Raw genomic sequence first — 20,422 nt, 5'->3', positions numbered from 1 at the left:
CCCTTTTGTCCATACACCAGATTTCTCTCTCTGTCCCACCAGGCTCAAGTCCCTCATGAAGCTTGAACCCCTCCCCAGCTCTCTCCTCTCACCTTAGGAAGACTCCCTAGCTTTCTCTCTATCTGCCCTCCCTTTAGCAAGATCCCAATCTTTCTCTCTGTCTTCCCCCACCACGCTTGACTCCTGGTGTGGGGACAGAAAGAGTGCCCCTCCCCCAGTTATCTCCTTTCACCCCTAGGTTTCTCTCCATCTGCCAGCTCCTCTTTAGCAAGACCCCCAAGCTCTCACCTTCCTTCCCCTAACTTGCTATTTACGTCGCTGGTTCAGGCTCCACCAGACCCCCACTGCTCTCTCCTTTGTTAAGGGCATGCAGTGCAAGGATGATGCAGCTCATCTCTTCCAGCCTCCCTGGTCCAACCCTGACCCTCCCAACTCTTTTCTGGTCCACTTAGGCTGCTGCTCCTTTCTCACTTCCAGCTGACACCTTCCTTCCTTCCTTCCAGCCCTCGCAGACCTCCCCTGCCGTTGCTGCTTTTGCTCCTGCTTCCTGATCCTGCTCTGAGAGGCAAATGCTGAATTTTGCACGGGAGGGGAATTCTGCACAACACAGAATTCCCCCAGAAGTAATAATGTGTATGTGTGGAATGTGTAAGGGTGTGATGGTGATGTTGTGCAAGTTTCCGGGGGGGGGGGGGGGAGGCTGAGGTGTACGTGTGCATGCATGTTACTGGGTGACAAGTAAGAGTGTTTTGTTTCTTTATTTCCAAACATTTGATATTCTTCTTTTTTTCCCCACAAAGGCCTCAAAACGGGATACGATGAAAGGATAGTCTAACATCAGTACAAACAACAGATACACTAGTGTCTCTCTGTAGATGGATTTTGGGACCATATGATGCTGGAGAATGGGTGAGCACCTATGCCTGCTGGAGAGTGTGGAAGGAGGTAGGGGGTGTATGTGATTTAACTTGTTTTAGTAGAGATCGAGGCATCCTAGTGGATAATACATTGAAAATGTCAGCTCAGTGCGCTGTGATGATCAAAAAAGCAAACAGAATGTTAGGAATTATTAAGAAGGGAATGGAAAATAAAACGGAGAATGCCTCTGTATCGCTCCATTGTGAGACCGTACCTTGAATACTGTCTGCAGTTCTGGTCACCGCATCTCAAAAAGGATATAGCTGCACTGAAGAAAGTGCAGAGAAGGGCGACCAAAATGATAAAGGGCATGGAACGGCTGCCCTATGAGGAAAGGCTAAATAATTTAGAGCTGTTCAGTTTGGAGAAGAGATGGCTGAGGGGGGATATTGTAGAAGTCAACAAAATCATGAAAGGACTTGAACAAGTTAATGTAAATCGATTATTTACTCTCTCAGACAATAGAAGGACCAGGGGGCACTCCATGAAGTTAGCAAGTAGCTCATTTAAAACAAATCAAAGAAAATTATTTTTCACTCAGCGCATAGTTAAGCTCTGGAATTAATTGCCAGAGGATGTGGTTACAGCAGTTAGTGTAACTGGGTTTAAAAAAAGGTTTGGATAAATTCCTAGGGGATAAATCCATAAACTGCTATGATGGTAATTAATAAACAATAGTAGCTTGAGATCTGTCTAATGTTTGGGTACTTGCCAGGTATTTGTGACTTGCATTGGCCACTGTTGGAAACAGGATACTGGGCTTGATGGACCCTTGCTCTGACCCAGTATGGCAAGTCTTATGTTCTTATGTATGTTCTTATGTCAATATTTTTTCTATACCTTTTTAGTACAATCATTGTAATTGTTATTAGTTGTATAATAATACTACAGAAAGCAAATAAATGTCACGTGGAAATATGTATGAGGTGAATATTCAGCCTTTACTGAAAAATACAGAAAGATCCCTTTGGAAGTGGTGAGACCTCCCTCTCTCTAATAGGCAGAATTCATCTAGTAAAAATGATGGAAATACCTAAATGGTTATATGTATTACAAATTCTCCCCAATTGGCTTCGCAGGAAGGATCTTAGGGTCATAAATAGGAATATCAGAAAGTTCCTGTGGAAAGGGAAGAAAGCGAGAATCCTGTTGGAGTAAGTGATGAGACCTTTGGCAAAGGATGTTTGAATGCCCAAACATGCAGAAATATACCTTGGCAAGTACGTTACTGGATGTTTGACACCTCTACAATTTATTACAAAGTTGGTTAGGCCCCTTATCATTAAACTCTTTGATTTAGGGCACAGAGAAAGATGTTCCAGGAAACTTTAGGGACTACTTGATACTTACGTCCTGCCGCAAAGTTTGGTTTTCTTTGTGTAAATGTTCATATAGGGGAGACAGGGTCTCTCCATATATCTCTATTCAGGCAAACCCACAATTTCTACCTGGTTTAGAGAGCCCAGTTTTTAGGTCTTGATCTGCGAAAGGACTTAAATGAGTTCATCAACTTTTTTGGGAGATTCTAACATATTGCATAGTTTTCAGAAATTACAATCCAAGTTTCAATTACCACATAAGGATTTCTATGCATATTTACAAGTGAGACACTATGTATCCAATCTGCTTCATACTAATGCAGAATTTGATAAATTAGGGGATATGGGGGAAGTTTTAATAAGTAATAAAAGAGTTAAGCCTTCTTGGGCCAAGTTTAACAGTATGTTATTGAACGTTCAGACAGGGGATGACCTTGCTGAATCTTTAGTAAATGGACCCAAATGATCCCATTTTAATTTAACTTGGCAGGAGTTTCAACAATGTTTCCAAAAAATAGATCTACAGAGAATGTATTACTAAGGGAAACAATTTAAATTTTTATGTCACAGGAAAGAGTATTCCAAGCCACAATTTGCAATACACCTGTGTTTCTAGACTGAAACGTGGTCTAGAAACTGGAGATTATATTCATGGTTTTTGGCAATGCCCAAAGATCTAGGCATTTTGGAATAATTTACAGGCTTATATAGAGATGGTAATTAAAGTGTGTTTGCCTATGGACCCCAAGATCTGGCTTTTTGGTAATTATGACAATCTCACTCGCGTTTTGAAACCAAGTAGGAAGTTATTTTTGGATAAAGCATCATCGGTGGCAAAGAAAACCATTTTGTTCACTTGTTTTGAGGTATTGAGCCCCAATATCGGTCAATGGAAAATGAGGATGATTAAATTCTTAGGGGGCCGATGCAATAGTATTCGCGGAAAGCGGGCGCTGACTTTTCAGCACCCACTTTTTTAACGCACACATGGCGCCTGCAAGGGGGGCACCATGCAATACGCAAATTAGGGGGTTGCGCTAGCAAAGAGGCGCTAGGGTTGATAGCGCGACCTTGGCGCCTCCTTGCTAACGTGACCCCGTGATTACCGGCGGTCTGCCAGTTATGAACACTGGACGCCAATAAATTTGGCGACTGTTTTCATTACTGCAGCCGGCTGGTTATGGTCTTCAAAGCGACCGGCAGAGATTTTTTTTTCTTTTACTTTTTAAAAAGTACAGAAAAGCAGTTTTTTGCTGCTTTTCTGTACTTTTTTTCAGTGCACTCAGCTATTAACGCCTACTCCAGGCGTTAATAGCTGAGCGATAAAATGTGCATCTGAGACGCACATTTATTTTTTTGCATTTGGAGTGAATGAGTAATAGCCTCATTCACATGCATTTGCATGTGATGAGCATTAACTCATTCACTCCGCGTCAGACGCGCGTTAAATAGGCGCTAATCTCCCTATTGCATTAGGGGGTGGATTAGCGCCTATTTAACCCGAGTCCGACAGCGGGTTAAAACAGTGCACACAACTGAGCGCACTGTATTGCATTGGCCCCTTAGTTTTTGAATATTTGTCTGCAAGTTTCAGTTCAGAAAAGCGCTTGGAAGCTATGCTACAGATATGGCAAGAATATTTGGATGTTCTCTCTCATCTGGCAAAGAATAATACCATTCTTAATCTATGAAGGAAATCATTTTATCTACGCATGGTTTAATATCTTGTTAAGAGAATATGGAGGAGTAAAGAACTTAAGGGATTCAGAAGAGGGTGAACATAACTCCTTTGACAGGATTGGAATTTGTGATCTAATACTGGCAGTTGGAGAGTTCCTACAGGGAAGGAAAGGGAGGGAGGGAAAAAGTGACAAGGAGTTAAGGTTTTAGTGTGAAGTTATGTATTTCTGTCTTGTGTCACGGAGAATATTTTTGATCGATATTTTGCTTATGACTATAGTTTGCTATTCTGGGTACTTTGACTCCATGTTGTTAAAAACACAATAAAAATGTTATAGAAAAAAAAAAAAGAAATGTCACGTGAAAAACAGTAATATTAAAGAAATCATAATGTTAATGTGTGGGACATCATCTTTGTGGAGAGCGTGAGAGACATAGTTGGGAACAGGCAAGGCTGGTTGTGTATTGGAAGCTGTAGCCAAACGTGTATGGATATCCATTTTTGTGGCAGAGGTCTGTGTGGCTATGGGGTATGTGTGTATAGCACAGTGTGTCAGGGGTTGTGTTGATGTGCATGTTATGAATTGTATGGTAGGGAAGGTTTCAGGGGGTAATGGAGGCTATAAGCGTGAGGCAGTGCGGGCATATTCATTTTGACTTATATTCTGCTTTTCGGGCACGTCAAAGTAGATTACATTCAGGTGTTATAGGTATTTCCCTGTCCCTAGAGGGCTCACAATCTAAGTTTGTACACGTGTTCCATAGTGGTAGGATGGATCAAAAATTGGTTGAGTTCAGACAACGACGAGTAGTTGTAAATGGAACCTACTCCATGGAGAGAAGAGTGATGTTGAGTGCCTCAGGGATCGGTTCTGGGATTGGTTATGTTCAATATCTTTGTGAGTGATATTAAAGAAGGGTTAGAAGGAAGAATTTGTCTTTTTGCGAATGACACTAAGATCTGCAACAGAGTGGACATACCTGAAGGAGTAAAGAAAAAGAAAAGCGATATAAGAAAACTTGGAGTGGTTGAAGTTTTGGCCACTGAGATTCAGTGCAAAGAAGTGCAGCATCATGCATTTGGGGTGCAGCGAAGCAAGTGACAAGGCAGCAGCAGTGGTGGGGTCTGCACCAAAAGAGTTATGAGAAGAGATTGAAGGAACTAAATATGTATACACTGAAGGAGAGGGGAGACAGGAGTGATATGATACAGACTTTTAAATACCTGAAAGGTATTAATAATGCACAGGAATCAAACCTTTTTCGAGGGAAAGAAAACTGTAGAAAAAGGGGTCATAATATGAAGTTACAAAGGGTTGAGTCAGGACCAATGTCAGGAGATATTTATTCACGGAAAGGGTGGTAGATGCATGGAATGCCCTCCTGTTGTGAGCGGTGTGAGTGTGAGCCCCTCTTGCCATGACGCAGTTGATGTAACCTTTTGGGCAGAGCCCCAACATCTGTGCAGATGGCGGGAAAATGAATCTTTGCACAGGTCAGACTAAGGTAAGGTCCAGAGGTCTATAAATGCAGTTGGATCCAAAGACCAGGCTAAGGCTGAAGACCAGTCTAGAGATAAAGACCAGACTGGAACTGAAGACAAAAGCAAGGCTGAGGCCGAAGACTGCAGCTGAAGACAAAAGCAAGGCTCAGGCTGAAGACAAGGCAAAATGACCCATTTGCTGAAGCAGAGCGGGAATGTTGGGGAAGCTCTTTCATAGGACGAAGAGTTGTGACATCATCCAAGAGTGTTGTGGGCTTTTCCTACTGTGGGCCCTTTAAAAGAGCTGACTTCGGACGCGTGCACCCTTCGGAGGAGGTCCGGTGGTGGCGAACCTGGCAGAGTCCTGCTGCATCGTGTCATTTGGCGGCATTCCAGCATGGTGAGGCCTGCTGGCATTGGAGTAAGTGCAGCTGCTTGCAGGGCTGTCCCGCTTGCGGTAAACATAACAGTAACCCCTCTTCTAAGCCCCCTTCCCAAGCCTCTTACCTTCAGCTTCAGCTTCTGGGAAGACACTGAAGGTACATCTTTATCATCTGGGAACTTGGAGAATTTGTCATGATGTCTAGGGATTCTTTGTTTCGGGGCTAAACTGAAGAAACATCTGCTGACTGATCTTGTTCTACAGACAAAGTCCCTTTGCGCAGGGGAAGATGTGATTTGTAGGTTCAGATATCATCGTGTTGAATGTCAACTCCTGCTATATGCAAGTCTGAAAGTGCCTGCAAATGATGTTCCGCCCACAGAAGGGCATCCATTTCTAAAGAAACCTGCCAACTTCGAGACCCCCCTTGATGATTTATGTAGGCCACCACCGTCGCATTGTCTGACTTAACTCTCATCACTTTTCCTTCCAACTGGTCTGCGAACTACAGGAAGGCTAATCGGATCATTTGGGCTTCTAGCCGGTTGATGGACCAAGACACCTTTTCGGGAGCCCACTGTCCTTGCGCTACCAACTCCTGACAGAGAGTTTCCCAGACCTAGAGACTCGCATCCGTTGTGACCACCAACCAATTGGGAGTCTCCAAATCCATACCTTTTCCAAGATGCTCCTTCTGTCTCACTGCTGGCAATAAAGGTCAATGTCACATTCTACTCCTGCGACGTGGGATTCCATCAAGTTAGGAGGGACCATTGCAGAGGATGCATATGAGCACACGCCCACGGTACAAACTCTATCATCGCGGCCATTGATCTCAACATCTGCAGATACGACCAAACAGACTGATCGAAAAACGCAGGGTCCAGATGTTCTGGATGCAAAACTCCAGAAGAAACACCTTCCCTTGAGCCGTATTGAACCAGATGCCCAGATACTCCAGAACCTGAGAGAGAGAGAAAAACCCTGTAGAAAGGGGATGTGTGTCTGCAAGAGAGCCTGTATGAGGGGGTGTGTATGTGCAGTAGAGGGAGCCTGTGTGAGGGGGCAGTACTGAGAGAGGGGTCAAACTCTGGGAATGGAGATAGAGTGGAAGGGGTTGAAGCCTAGAGGAGGGAAGAGAGAAATACTGGCAGGTGGAGGAGTTGGGGCCTGAGAGGGCAAAGTAGCCAGGGGAGTAGGGAGAATTTCTGCTCAAAATATTTAAAATTCTGCATCTTTAAGTAATTTTTCTGTATTAATTTGAAATGAATTACTTAAAGACCGTCATATATATTGTGGTATTTTGACCAATATTAAGCAGAATTTTAATGTTTTTGCGCAGAATTTCCCCAGGAGTATACTGTGCTAGGTCATAGCATGTTGTAGTACTAGGCAGGCAGTACTTGGCGCCGATTGTTAGCTATATGACAACATTTACTGTTTTTCTTAAACTTCCGAGTACCGGAATAGCAGCAGATTAGAAACAGAAGCACAGCGTAACGCTAAACCCCCGCACCTATTCTACTTGCGTGTTCTAGACGTGCCGGTGTCTGTAGGGAAGTATTAGAGCGCGCATGCGCGGCAACGCACTCTTTACTCCAACCCCTCACCGCTAGAATGTCGCATTTTACGTCACCCGCTACCACTCACGCATTGGAATGTGGCATAGAAGTTCCCCGTCGCTGGTTCCGTCATAGCTCGTTAGTCCGCGAGTCAGCAGATAGCCGCTTTCTTTATTGGAAAAGACCTTCTGCCATAGCTGGGGAGGGGAGACGCGCACATGCGCACTCCTCCACTCACCAGCGACGGATAGACAACATCCGGCGAAGCTCATATATGTTGAAGAAGGAAGAAGAAAAGTAAACTGTTCCTCTGCAATTCTACTGCATCTCTGTAAGTAGCTCAGGAGGTTGCCAGTTTTCTTCAAGCTTACTAAATTCTGGTTCTTATGAATTAGATTACAATTGATAAATGCATTACATAATTGGCTTCTGTTCCTTCTGGGATAATGTGTGTGTGTGTATATATATATATATATATGCTTCAAGGGGTCAATAGACTGCAGGAGTTGCTTCAAAGATTTAAGAAATGTCATAGTAAGATTTTTAATTGATAGCAAGTGTTGATATGCACGTTCTACGTGTCTTTTTTGAAATATTGGTCAGACGATAACACTTTCCTTCAAGGATCATTCAGGGATCTTAACTTTCATTTAACAGATGCCTTCGTTTAATCAGAAACAAAATAGGTGGAGGAAAAACCTGAAATCATTGTGACGCTTTCCTAGGCAGAGTCGATGTAAGCCGTATACTTTCTTCCCCCCACCATTTCCGAAACCATAAAATAGTCTTGGCTGTGCTTTTCCTACATAGCATTTGGTCTGTGTATAGTAAATTAGCATTTCCTTCCTGAGATGAGTCGTGTTCCATTAAATGCATGGATAGTGGAAGGCTTTACTAGTTGTTTCCAAAAAGAATGCAACTTAGTTAAATACAATGTATTTTAATTATTTCCCACATTTTTATGAAATATTTGCTTTTATGGGCATTTTGGAAAGTATAAACGTTTGCAAACAACTTGATACAAAACTGGTACTTCCATCTGTTGACTCTACAGGTTGGCAAAGGCTGAAACACCCACAGGGTTTTGTTTTTTTTCACTTGCAGTTGGGTGTAAGTTTTGTTGTTGTTTTTTTTTTTTTCTTTTAGATGTGTGATGCAGCTTGACACTTTCCTAGTGAGACTAAGGCATGGTAGAACTGTATTATGGGTGTTTTAGTATTGTATATGTTGTATTCTGTTGTTCTACTGTATTTCATTGCTATTAAGATGTAAACAGCTTTGAGTTTGCTGTTGGGGGTAAAGGGCAGTAAATAAGAAAGAAATAGAAAAAGCCTGAGTGAGCTATTTCTTTCTGAAGTGCCTGTAATCTGCTATGGCCTCTTGATGGAGGTGGGCAAAGGATTGGGATACCCAGTAGGATTGGAAAATTCTTTTTTTTTTCTTCCTTGTCACCTGGGAGGGGTTATGCCATTACTCATTAGGAGAGTATATCTTTCTTGGTCACTCCCAGTCTCCTTACCTGCTAAGACTCTGCAGAGCCTGGCTTAAGAGCTGAAGGGGCCTAGTGCTGGCAGTGTGACTTGATGGACTCATAGGATTCAGAAATGCTCTCTTCCCCATAGTGAGCACAGATGCATCTTCATGTCTCTCTGTCTTTCCCCAACCCCTGCAGCACACCAGAGAACTCAGGGACATTGTATCAATTGCGGGACTTCAGGAAAACGCTAGAAAGCTCTGGGCCTCTTTGTTTACTGTTCTAGCCCCTGCTTTCCGAGAAGCCTGCAGGACAGGAGAATAGAGCAGAGCAATTGTTTTACAGAGAACAGGAGGTGAGACTGGAACACATACTGCAAACAGCATGTGGAAATAAACTGGAGAGGGGCTACAATAGAGGCAGCTCACTGCACACTCTACAAGGGCACAAGCATCATCTGTTTCCCTAGGTGAAATTTGTAGGACTGCCACCTGGTCATCTCTGCACTTGTTTTTCAAACATTATAGGCTGGACATACAAGCTAAGAAGGAAGCAACCTTCAGCTTGGTGGTCCTTGAGGCAGCCCTATCTTCCTCCCACCCAGCCTAAGGGTAGCTTTTTTTTAACTCACAAGTATAAGGGCCAGTCTCATAGGAAGAAAAGGAAAGCAAAATTGTTCTTACCTGATAATTTTTTCTTTCCTTGAGTACTGCTAGACCAGTCCAGGCCCCATCCGGGACCATAAGCAGAGACATAAGAGGTAATCCGACTTGCTCTCTCCTTCTTTTTTCTTCCCTTTTTGCCCTGAAGGGAGAAGAACCTAGAAGAACCCAAAACTTGTATATATGGAAGAAAAGGGGCAAGAAGGAGTTCCTTCTCCAGTTGCTTTGGCAGAAGGCTATTGGCAAGGGCCTATGACCTCTCCCTATTTTATGGCTTTTATGGTCAAGAGTGAGGTCATGAAGGGGGTTGCCCTCTGCCTCCAGCAGCTGAGAAGTGAGGAAATCCCATGTGTGAGGACTGATCTAGCAGGATTCAAGGAAAGAACATTTTCAGTTACGAATTTTACCATATTTTTACATTTGATGCATTGCCAGTTTAGGGTTTTGTTAAAGTGAAGCAACTCTTTAAAATGTTTGTTATAATATCCGGCCTTAATAATGTCCTTGATCTGTAGTTGCATATTCAGATTCTTATCTAAAATAACTTCCAAGCTCCCAATTGGTATTGTGGTATTTTCAAATAGAAAATCTGGAAGTAGTGCAGGTTTATCAAATCTCTGCAGGACCATCATTTCTGTAATGACAGTTCTTAAGACCTGTGGCTGCAGGGGTCTGAAAGGTGCCAAGGGCTGTCACTGCAATGACTTGGCTAAATGAGTTGGGAGAGAATATAAAATACAAGGAAAATCCTCAAGTAGCTGTGCATGAAGGCTCATGGTGCCAGATTCCCATCCCTGCTTCCAAATGAACTGGAAGTCTAAAGAACAGGAGGAAACTGCAGGACCCAAATAACGTCCCACCCTGAAACCCTCTTCCAGAAAGATCTCTTACCTCAAATGCAATATTTTTTGGACACTGAAACTACTTTCGGCTCCTTCTTTGGTCAAGACTGAATACTGTTTCACCATTTCTGATTATCAGTTTCAGTAGATACGTTGAGTACAAGGGGAAAACTCAAAGCATGTGACTCTGCTCTTATCGAGACTATTCAAACAAGCAAGAGCCTACTTACAAGTGCAGTAAGAAGTCTGAACTGTTCAAAATATCCTGCATCTATGCTAAAATACTGCAAGATAGCAGTTTGACCAGATATCTATCTTGTTCAAAGAAATAGCAAAGAATACACAGAAAGCTTTACGGATCCAGGGCTGACCCTAGAGGGAATGAGGCTCAGAACAAATCAGCTGGAGTGATCTGATTTCCCCCCCCCCTCTCCCCTTAGACTGAAGAGCAGTTGGTGGGGGGGTCCCTATCTGTCTGTATCCGTTGACCACTGAATTCTTCACCAGGACCTTGAGAGCTGCTGTTGTAGCAGCTCCTGATCTGGCTGCGCAAAGGAGGGGGGGATGTTGGGTGGTGCAAGAGACAGCAGGGCTCCTGTGGTGATGCGAGACCATTTTCATCCCCCTCACCAAAGGCGGCTCTGGGGAAATCTATTAAATGTAATGTCCTAAGTCTGGTAAGAAAACTGAAGTGTTATAAAGAGAAACTAATTACTGATGTACATTTGATTTAGTTCTGACAATCAACCAAAGTAGCCCCAGATATTCTTTAAAATGTAAAAGTGTACAGAAGAATATCAGAACTGAACAGGAACTTTGGAAAGTAAAAGTGATGTTACGAGAGTAAGGAAACTGCATTTTCTTGGCCCACTGAAAGGAGGTGTAGTTCTGAATTCTGTTCTGTTGTACAGGCTGTGATTTTTACCTGGCGCTGATTATTGTAATTCATTGCATCTTGGTTTGCTGGCTACCGCTCTTCAGGCATTGTAACTCTGTAAAATTCGGTAGTATGGCTGATTTATGGCCAGAGCAAGAGATCTCCCATCTCTCCTGAATTGACTGATCTGCGTTGGCTTCCACTTGGCTGGTGTGTTCAATAGAAGGTTTCCCTCCTTATTTATAAACTACTTGGGAATGATCTTCCAGTATGGGCAAATTCGATGCTATATGTATAGAACCCTAATTGAATCCTAGGGTCCTCTTAACAAGCATTACTCAAGGTTCCCTCCGCACACAATGTGAGTGTGACTGTGATTGATGAGCAGTCCTTCTCTGCCTGCGGTGCTACGGCACTCAAACTGTACTAGAGTTTATGAAGCTGCTGAAAACTCACTTATTCATCTTTAGCTTTTAATATTTTAAGTTCTGTTGCGCTGTACTGTTTGCTAGCTGCACGGGTTATTTGAGCCCTTATTTTGTTTTTAATTTTGTTAGTTCTCAATGTGTTGTAGTTATTTGTGTTTCTGTATATTTTAGAGTGAATCTTTTATCCTCTTCACCACTTAGGGCTACAATAAGCGGTATACAAGAAATTTAAGTGTATAAAATAAAGGAAATGTTTCACAATTGGTTTTAAGGCAAAGCTCAACTTGATGATGACATGCTGTTCCATCAGTAGTCCCAAAACCTGGGTGCCCGAGCCCTTTTGCAAAGCCTGTATAAACAGGGTCTTCATAGGATGACATACGAGGAGAGATTGAAGAATCTAAATATGTACTCCCTGGAGGAAAGGAGGAGCAGGGGTGATATGATTCAGACTTTCAGATACTTGAAAAACTTTAATGATCCAAAGACAACGACAAACCTTTTCCGTCAGAAAAAAATCAGCAGAACCAGAGGTCACGAGCTGAGGCTCCAGGGAGGAAGACTAAGAACCAATGTCAGGAAGTATTTCTTCACGGAAAGGGTGGTGGATGCCTGGAATGCCCTTCCGGAGGAAGTGGTGAAGTCTAAAACTGTGAACGACTTCAAAGGGGCGTGGGATAAACACTGTGGATCCATCAAGTCTAGTGGGCATAAATAGAGAGGAGGCAGCAAACACTGCACGGAGCGGCAGTAGCCACAGCGGCATTCAAACACTGCACGGAGCGGCAGTAGCCACAGAGGCATTCACGGAGCGGGATGCCAGTGGCCAGTAGTTGGTGTTCCACCTTCACGGAGCGGAAGGATGGAGGGCTGCTATCTCCCAAAAATAAATAAATAAATAAAATAAACAAAAAAATAAAAACGGGTGGGTAAGAGTATGGGGCAAGGGGGTGGCCTGCTTGTTACAGCGGTTGCTACCCCTAATTGAGCTGGATGTCACTTGGATGCAGATACGGAGCTGCTCTCTAAATTGGTGGTAGGGTGGAGGGGAATTAGGGCTGGAGGGTACTGGAAGCCAATAGTAACAGGTGGGAGAGAGAAAAAGGGAAAAAAAATGGATAAAGTGCGTAGCTTGTTGGGCAGACTTGATGGGCCGTTTGGTCTTCTTCTACCGTCATTTCTATGTTTCTATGTTTAGTCTAAAATGTTTTTTCTTGAAAAATCTACATAGATTGGGGAACTGTAAAAATGAAGGTAACAATAGCATTTTACATGGACATTGAAGGCGAAGGATAGATAAACCTAAATGCCTTTTCTTTCCCGAGATTAGTCCTTAGCCACGGGGTTTCTCTTTCCTTCAGCTGATGGAGACAGAGAACACACCTCTTTTATGATCTCACTCTGGGCTATAAGGTAGGTGTGATCCTAAGCAGTTGCCAGTAGTCTTTTGTCTCTGTTAACTGAAGACAAGTGAAGACTGGTCACACAAGTGCCTAGAACCTTTCAGGTGTTCTTTACCCAGAGAAACAGTCCCTTGGGGCTCATTTCTTTAATAGAAGCGTACATTCAGGGGCTTCTGGTTAAAGTCCTCTGAAACTGATCCCAGTATCCTTTGGGGGGGGGGGGGTGTCTGTGTGTGTCTCAGGGAAAGGGAGTCCCTAAGGGCCTTAGAGAAATTAGAAGAGGATAAATTGCTTAGCAGAAGGGTCTTCAGAGCCTTCCTCTCTCTCCTCTTTCTGTTTCTTCCTTTCTCCTCGTTCCCAGAGCTGCCCTGTGAAGAGGGCTGATAAAGTTTAAAAAATATTTCCTAGCGTGTAGCAGATGGACTCAGGACCAATGAGTATAGAGTACTTCTGATAGCAGTTGGGAGACAGATCAGATTTCAATCTGATGTCAGCCCCAGAACATATTCCCCTGCAGGAAGTGAAGCTCTTCAGTATTTTCCATCTCCATAGCAGTTAGGGACTCTATGCACGCTCGCACAGCGTTAGAGTAATTTTACCAAAGAAAACCAAAATAAGAAGAAATCTCCTGTGGTGACACCCATTGGGTCCCTCCTCCAGTTGAGATTTCCCGAGGTGATTTCTGCGATGCCTCGGTCTGGCAGCCGACCCTCGGCGGGGACCTAGCCCCCGACATCAGGTGAGGCTGAGAGGCTGTGCGAGGACAGCAACATCATCATTCTACAGAACGGCCTACAGAAGGGATTATCGCTCAACTCCATCAAGGTACAGGTGGCCGCATTGTCATGCTACGGAACCAAGAGTGAGAGCGGCAGCATAGCCTCTCACCCGGATGTCTCCCACTTTCTGAAAGGAGTCAAGCAGATTCGACCACCCCTGAAGTGGCCGGTGCCTCTTTGGAATCTCAACCTGGTCCTAGATTTCCTAGCAGGAACCTTCTTCAGACCTCTCCGCGGCCTGTCTCTCCGACTATTAACACTTAAGACAGCCTTCCTGCTGGCAGTTTGTTCGGCGCATCGTATATCCGAGCTACAAGCATTATCCTGCTGAGAGCCGTTCCTCAGACTCACCCCGGGAACCATCCAGTTACGCACAGTTCCGTCATTCCTCCCAAAGTGGTGTCTCGCTTCCATCTCAATCAAACCATCTCGCTACCATCGCCAGATAAGCATAAGAATTCAGAAAAGGCTCAAAGTCTACGCCATCTCGACGTCGGCAGGCTCCTAGTTCGATACCTGGAAAGGTCGGAATCTGTATGAAAGACGGACCATTTATTCGTCCTTCACAGCGGGAAGAAGCAAGGGGAAAGCGGCCTTGCAAGCAACCATAGCGCGTTGGATCAAAGAAATCATCAAGGTGGGCTATGTAGAAGCAGGCAAGCCACCGCCTTTACAAGTCAAGGCCCATTCTACTAGAGTCCAGGCAGTGTCCTGGGTGGAAACCAAGATGCTGTCACCCGCCGAGATCTGCAGGGCAACGACATGGTCCTCCATCCACACCTTCTCCAGGTTTTACCGCCTGGATGTTCAGGCTTGGGAGGACACAGCATTTGCAAGGGCAGTACTAAGTGGGTCACGGGCAGCCTCGCACCTGATTTGGGAGTAGCTTTTGTACATCCCATTGGTCCTGAGTCCATCTGCTACACGCTAGGAAATGGAGAAATTACTTACCTGATAATTTCGTTTTCCTTAGTGTAGACAGATGGACTCAGCATCCCACCCACGGCTGCCGTTACTCATGGAATTCTCGGGGGACATCCCCAGGAGTGAGTGATTCACGGGTAAGCCATGCTTTCCTTCATCTAGGACACCCATTCTAGCGGGTGTCGACTTTTCTCGGTTGAGGGCACTGGCGGTCTCCAGCTATAGCCAATTCAACCGGTTCAAATTAATTGTTAACTTGATTAACTTTATAACTTGGTTATTCAAATTATTCAGTCATACATATATCCACAATGCTTTTTGAGGAGAATACTGAAGAGCTGCACTACCTGCAGGGGTATATGTACTAGGGCTGACGTCAGATTGAAATCTGATCTGTCTCCAACTGCTAACAGGAGTACTCTATACCCATTGGTCCTGAGTCCATCTGTTTACACTAAGGAAAACGAAATTATCAGGTAAGTAATTTCTCCAATAAATAAGGTGCAAGGAACAGCAAGCCAGGCTCAAGCTTGGCAGCCATTGGGCCGGGAGAGTTTAAACAGTTCTGGGGAAGAGAGGGCTCAGAGAGAAGCAACTCAGATTGTGGTGTTTACATTTAGGATGTGCTTGATCAGCATGATATGAACTGCAAAGCCTGCTCTGCAAGTATTTATAAAAAAAAAACAAAACAAAAAACCCCTGCTGCTGGCAAGAACGCTGCAGGGAGGGCTCAGAATTCAACAGCGGTCTCAAGAAGCAGAACCACTGTGGGAAATAAGTCTGCAACCATGGGAGTTGGTCTGCAGCAGGCAGTTGGTGGCACCTCAGCAGTTAACAAGCAATCCTGACCAGATGCTATGTTTAGGGCCAGGAAGTGAGTGGACTGTGGGGCCAAGCAGGTCCCTAGTGTCATGGGTTCTTTCTGCCCCGACTGTGACACTGAACCAGATCTTGTCTCACAGGGAAAAAAAGGATGCTCCTCTTATCCCAGCTAGGGAAAATCAGTCAAAAACTGATTTGCTGTTCAAATAAGACCAGTCACCCTTTAGGGAAGGACATTCTTTATCTCTCGGCGGGCAGGCCCCAATAGCCCCTCTATCAGAGGCTTCAAGGCTGGGGGGGGGGGACCACAAGCTAAAAGCACTATTCTGGGGGATTTGTGCCTCAGTCTACAACTAGTGGTAGTCTAGCATGGTGGTTTCTCACCAGAATTTGTGCTAATGATGCCCCAAACATTTTCTGCCTGGCAAAAACCAGAAGGACCTATGCTGCCCATGGCCTTGTTTAGGAAGTCCTATAAGTAAGCAAGGGAAGAGCTAGAAAATCCCCTCTCCTTTCAGACCCCCTAATCAGGAGTCTGAAGCAAGCTCCTGGTCAGGAGACTATTCGGACAATGATTCTCCAGTAGGCTTCTAAGAGGAGGGAAAATCTTCCTCAGAAGGAGAGTCATAATCTATTCAGGAGAGAGGAGCTATCGGCCCTTATTTCCAGTGTCTTGACAGCTCTGAAGATGGTGGGACCTGGCAAAAGGGGACCCTATCCTCCAAGAGATATGCTCCAAAAGCATTCTCTCTGCCTAATGCCTTAAGGTGCACAGTACTCATAGAATGGGACAACCCACAGCAGGGGCTTAAGAGAGACAGAACAAGGAGTAAAATTTACTCCCTGTCCCTGGAAGAAACAATCTGCTTAGAATGCCCTGGGTAGATGCTTTGGTTTCGATATAACGTGCAGATCGACAATCCCGATGGAGGGGAGAACGCCCTTAAAGGACCCTCAGGATACAAAGATAGAAGCCATTCCAAAATGGACTTTTTCTAGAAATGCCATGGCAATCCAGGCCTCTATTTGTGGAGGTTACATGGCACAAATAGCCTTATGCTCGATCTAGCAGCTCCCAGAGAGCATGGAAACAATGCATCTAGAATCTGGCTTAGCAGATTCCATGTATGGCTTGATAAGGATGTCTTCCTGGGCATTGGCCTTTGGAATAGCAGGTAGGAGGTACCGGTGGCCCTGCAACTGGGCTGCAGATTCAGTCTACAAAGTGTACCTTTGCAGACTCTCCTTTAGAGGGGGCTTGCTTTCTGGAGAGGAACTGGAAAAACTGGTTAAAGACTTGGGGGACTCAAAACCCCAGAGGCTGCCAGAAGATAGGCCTCGCCTGGGGATGCAAGATCCAAGCTTCAATGACTTGGGGATCTGCGCAGATACAGACCAGGCAGGATATCTCCTACAGGCACGAGTCAAAATAACTCATCCCTTTTGGGGAGCCGGAAAGCTAAGACTGAATCTCCTGATTCAGTAGAATGTTGCCATCTTCCCCAATGAGTCAGCGGATTCATCTAGCAATAGTACTATTTGGAGTGGATCCAGATTACAGCAGCCCAATGGGTTCTGGACATTGTATAAAAGGGTTATGCTCCTGTTCTTATAGTAGGATAGTTGGTTTAGATATTTTTTTTTCACTTGGTCATAGTGCTTTGAGAGAAGGCTACTGGGAATGCCTAGGACCATACCTCACTTATAGCCCAGAGTGAGGTAATAAAAGAGGTGTGTCCTCTGTCTCCATCAGCCAAAGAGAAGAGAAATCCCATGACTAAGGGCTGGTCTGCAGCAATTGGGGAAAGAAAAAATTATCAGGTAAGAACAAATGTATCCTTAGGACCCATGCAGTAAGGAGATTACAGTGGTGAGAAATCCAACCTTGATGGAAATAAATACCAGGCGGGTTAACAAAAAGCCCTAGGCAGCCTTCTGAAAAATTGTGTGTGTGTCTGATAACATTTGATTACTGGGTAATTCTACAAGCCGCAGTTCCTCTTAAAATACTGTAGTTTTAGAATAACCATTAAAATGTTGAAGTGAAACTTAGTCTATTTAATGACTGGGGAAATGGTAAAATAAGTTATTCTTAAAAGTAATAGGTTTGTTTGGGGGGGGAGGGGTGTTGTGAATTTGGTTTCATCAGATTTTGGCTTTCAGGCAAACGATGACAGCAGCACTGAACTGTTCCATACAGCTGCAGCTACAAGGGCCTTGTAGATAGGCTCTCGCTCACTTTCTCTCCCCAGTGGTGAAATGAGCACTTTGCAGGTAGGAAAATGCAATTATGTAGGTATTACCGCAAAGTGCGAAAAGTTAACGCACTTTGCGGTAATACCTATGCGAAGTGCTAAGATAACGCACATTGCGATAAATAGGCTATTACCATAAAATATACCCCTTTTCCTATCACATGTGATATTTTACTGCATTTTGATAAATCTAGGCCTTAGATTGTAGGATCAAGGAAATACCTACAGTACCTGAATGTAATCCACTTTGAAGTTTTGAAAGGGGGAATATAAATCAATAATAATAGACTTATGCCTCAGGCTGGAAAGCATCATTCAGAGAATTTGCTGCTCTGTAGCAGTGTGTCACCTTATGCATGGATTATCTAACTCCATTGTCGGACTGCAAAGAACTCAAATATTTATTGGATTTAAAAGCATCAGATTTGTGTGCAGTAAATAAAACTGTATATGAAGCATTCTGCTTGGCTGCCTGGTAATAGGAAATCTGCTGCATAGCCATTGGTCATTTATGTCAATCTTCTGTGTTAGAAATTAAAGTACCCTTGGGCAGTTGACGACATTATAGTAATACCCAGAAGGAGGAAAAACAAATCATTCTGGCAGCACCTCTTAATTTTTCCACAGTTGTTCGCCAAAAATCATGCAGTGTTTTGGTCTGAATTGACTGTACTAGTTCAGGTTCAGTTTCAGATTACATTAACATTCACTTTGCTGGAGAGATTTCCTTTCCAAGGTTGGAATTCTGTGGTGATGGAGTCAGGCCTGAGCAGAATGCTGTACTGTGTCTTTTGTGTTGGTTTTTTTTTTTTTTAAAGTTGTTGCAGCCTACTACGACTAAAATTCCAGGTATAATAACTGACAGCTAACTTGTGACGGTGCTTTACTTTTTATTTGTTCTACAATGTTTAAGAAATGCTTTTTTTTCTTTTTTTTTTTTTTTTTAGATGGGAGGGTAGATGTGCACATTTATATAACTTTTATCTCCTCTCACTCAGTCTTCCTGATTAGCCTGTGTGGACTGTGCATATCTGAGAATTGTGAGCAGTCCCCAGGCAGGGCAGGCAGGAAACTGGATGGGGTGGGAGGGGGCTTTGAAAAGATGTGAAACGAAGGCCCAGGGAAGCAATGATGAGGGCGAAAGTGATGCTAGCAGCTGGCAGTTCACTAAATGGGAGAGAGGGTGGCGGCAGAGGGCATAGGTCCACAGGAGTTTGAGAAGGTGGTAGTTCAAACCATGGATATTTTATGATACATATAGTCATTTTCAACTTACAAGACATTTGCACAAATTGCACTTCAGAACAGTGGCTCTAGTTAGAATTTCTCTAGGCATATGTATCTGTGCAATGCAGAGTTTGTGTAGAATTCCCCTCCTGTGCAGCACTTTCACTTTTCGATTGGCTTGCATGGGAAAATGGAAGAGAGAGCTGGTTCCCATAGGTTTGCCATCCCTTCACCCCTCGCTGCCAATGCTTTTTTTTCCCACCCCTGGAATAGTTTTATAAGTATGTAGAAATTTTGTATAAAATGGATAAAGAGCCTTTATTCTGTATATAAATTTTAACCAATTCTCAAATGTTTGGTGAGGTAATTGCATTCGCCTCTTGTTTCATTATTGCATGAATATAATTCTAATTTTGGAAATCTGTATTGCAAAAATTAAAAGCCTGTTTGCAGTATTTAAATGTTTGAATCTATTTTGTACTGTGATGATAAAATCAGATATGGAAAGCAGGGATGGTAAAATTATATCTTTCTATTCATAGGGTGTATATTACCAGCTAGAAAGCAAGGACTATCGATAAGTGGTAAATACAGATATCGAGAGCCCCATATCTTTCCTTACAAAGGTCCAGGCTCCTCTCATAGTCTTCACCAAGATCGACTAGAGAAGTAAATCTAAAGGAGTAGTCAGTTGTCAGTCAAAGTCCATATAGTTATTTTTATCTAATAACCAGTCTTCTAATGATCTCAGCTGCTGGCCATATTATATAATTTAAAACTGGGGAAATTCAGACCCCCTTCCTCCTTGGGCAACAGTAAATTCCCTAGAGACATCCACACAACTTTCCCTTGAAAGAATTCTAAGATCTTTGAGTAAAATCAGTGGAATCGTTTGCAACACATACAACAAATTTGGGGGCTAACACCATTTTCACCAATGCAAATCTACCTTTAAAGATACAGGAAGTCGTCAAACTGTGTTTTAGCATGAAATTCCTTACTGACAGGATAAGTATTTATTTGTTTAACATTTTTATATACCAAAATTCATGTAGCAAAGTTACATATCATTTCGGTTTACATTATAACAGTTAACAGGCATATAAGAATGCGGTTACATCGAACAGGTAGGATAACTTGGATCAATGAACTGGGGAGTAATTACAATGATTACGATTAGGTAATAATATTCTATAACTGAAATCTGGCTAAGTAAATAGGGAGTCCTGTTACAAGGAGCACATTGATGGGCGATTATTGTTATGTATTAAAAGCTTGTTCGAATAGCCAAGTTTTGAGTCTCTTTTTAAAGGTGATTGGGCAAGGTTCCTTCCGGAGTTCTGGAGGTAGAGAGTTCCATTGCGCAGGGCCTGCTGTAGATAGAG

At 43.5% G+C, this 20,422-nt stretch overlaps 1 protein-coding gene and 1 long non-coding RNA gene across 7 annotated transcripts in view; one reads left to right on the top strand and one right to left on the bottom strand.

Annotated features, from left to right (window-relative positions):
* LOC115090054 overlaps positions 1-7,538 on the bottom strand; it is a 68,259-nt gene extending 60,721 nt beyond the window's left edge. For 2 of the 6 annotated variants that reach the window (XR_003856297.1, XR_003856293.1), the window contains exon 1: positions 7,433-7,538. This is a non-coding gene — a long non-coding RNA (uncharacterized LOC115090054). Of the gene's footprint in view, positions 1-7,298 lie in introns of all 6 variants that reach the window. The other 4 variants (XR_003856296.1, XR_003856298.1, XR_003856294.1 and 1 more) reach the window with 4 other exon arrangements.
* Positions 7,537-20,422, top strand: part of SNAP23 (synaptosome associated protein 23) — a 68,703-nt gene continuing 55,817 nt past the window's right edge. The window contains exon 1 of the mRNA XM_029598653.1: positions 7,537-7,675. The gene's annotated coding sequence lies outside the window, so the exon portion shown is untranslated. The remainder of the gene's footprint in view (positions 7,676-20,422) is intronic.

The sequence above is a fragment of the Rhinatrema bivittatum genome, chromosome 4, assembly GCF_901001135.1.
Source record: "Rhinatrema bivittatum chromosome 4, aRhiBiv1.1, whole genome shotgun sequence".
Classification (NCBI taxonomy): Eukaryota; Metazoa; Chordata; class Amphibia; order Gymnophiona; family Rhinatrematidae; genus Rhinatrema; species Rhinatrema bivittatum.
The sequence above is the reverse complement of the archived record's forward strand: the minus strand, read 5'-3'. Positions and strand labels throughout refer to the sequence as shown.